This window comes from Mandrillus leucophaeus, unplaced genomic scaffold (genome assembly GCF_000951045.1).
Source record: "Mandrillus leucophaeus isolate KB7577 unplaced genomic scaffold, Mleu.le_1.0 Scaffold628, whole genome shotgun sequence".
NCBI lineage: Eukaryota > Metazoa > Chordata > Mammalia > Primates > Cercopithecidae > Mandrillus > Mandrillus leucophaeus.
This window is the reverse complement of record NW_012106786.1, coordinates 57,522-59,523: the sequence shown is the minus strand read 5'-3', so window position 1 is coordinate 59,523 and position 2,002 is coordinate 57,522.

Below are 2,002 nucleotides of genomic sequence, written 5' to 3'. Positions count from 1 at the left end.
TCAGCCAGGATGGTCTCGATCTCCTGACCTCGTGATCCGCCCGTCTCGGCCTCCCAAAGTGCTGGGATTACAGGCTTGAGCCACCGCGCCCGGCCGGTCGTACCATCTTAAGTGACATCAATACCTAGTTACATATCTATACAGATAATATATATTTACACATAAATATATATCTAAGACTATCCCTATAACTAGTAAATTGTGCTGTTTTTGTTTTTTGTCTCCTCAGCTAAATCCACACTTCAAGAAAGGAGAGATAGTTTTTGTTTGTTTGTTTGTTTGTTTTGAGACAGTCTCGCTCTGTTGCCCAGGCTGGAGTGCAGTGGCACAATCTCGGCTCCCTGCAACCTCTGCCTCCCAGGTTCAAGCAATTCTCCTGCCTCAGCCTCCTGAGTAGCTAGAATTACAGGCGCACGCCACCATGCCCAGCTAATTTTGTATTTTTAGTAGAGACGAGGTTTCACCATGTTGGTCAGGCTGGTCTCGAACTCCTGACCTCGTGATCTGCCTGCCTCGGCCTCCCAAAGTGCTGGGATTACAGGCGTGAGCCACTGAGTCCGGCCACAGAGATAGTTTTTATGGCCCACTATACATATATAATCGATATTCTTTAAAAAACCCCAGCTCTCTCAGGAACTTATAGAACTATAAGAACTTACTACCTTCAGAGAGGAAATTAATGTATTTGTGAGGGATCCACCCCCATGACCCAGATACCTCCTATTAGGCACCCCCTCCAACACCGGGGATCAAATGTAAACATCAGGTTTGGTAGAGACAAACCACAGCAGCCCTCCACAGCTGTGGCCATACCTTTGCATATAACTGTGAGGACAATGGTGGGGCTGGTTCCCTAAAGACCTGCAGATTCATCGGTCCTATCTAGTTATCTGTACTCTACCAATAATGAGAGAAGTTCCTTGGGCTAGAGGCCACAACCTGGTGAGACAGTGGCTTCTGAGATGGGAAGAGAGCTTGAAAGGGAAGCCGGACGCGGTGGCTCACGCCTGTAACCCCAACACTTTGGGAGGCCAAGGCGGGTGGATTGTGAGGTTAGGAGTTCAAGACCAGCCTGGCCAACATGGTGAAACCCCTTCTGTACTAACAAAAAAAATACAAAAATTACCTGGAGATGGTGGCGGGTGCCTGTAATCCCAGCTACTTGGGAGGCTGAGGCAGAGAACTGCTTGAACCCAGGAGGTGGAGGTTGCAGTGAGCCGAGATCACACCATGCCCTCCAGCCTGGGCAGCACAGCAAGACTCCATCTCAAAAAAAAAAGAGAGCTTGAAAGGGAAGTGGCAGGATAAAAAGAAAATCTCTGGCTGGGCGCGGTGGCTCAAGCCTGTAATCCCAGCACTTTGGGAGGCTGAGGCAGGCGGATCACGAGGTCAGGAGATCGAGACCAGCCTGGCTAACACGGTGAAACCCCATCTCTACTAAAAATACAAAAACTTAGCCAGGCGTGGTGGTGGTCACCTGTAGTCCCAGCTGCTTGGGAGGCTGAGGCAGGAGAATAGCATGAACACGGGAGGCAGAGCTTGCAGTGAGCTGAGATGGCGCCACTGCACTCCAGCCTGGGCAACAGAGCAAGACTCCGTCTCAAAAAAAAAAAAAATCTGTCCTCCATGTCTTTTAATGTTTAACCTCAGATACTTGCCTGTATGAAGGAATCAGCTCCAGTCAACAGCAGAACAAGAATTCTCAACTGATGATGGATCCACATCTGTTCCAGGACCAAGGAAGTTTAGAGAATAACTTAGATTTAGAGCCAGGGATAAAGAATAACTGCCCAATGAGGGTTCCAAAAGCCAAGGTAGTAGTCCTTGCTCCTAACAGCCGATAAACTCTCCCCAAGGATTCACTATCCCCCAATACAAAGAAACAAGACTGGGAACTGGGAGATACTTTATTTGTCATCATTAGGTTTACAGGACCCAGCATAGCACCTGTGACACAGTAGGAGATGAATAAAGCTATGCTGAGTTGAGGAGCCCTAGGCCC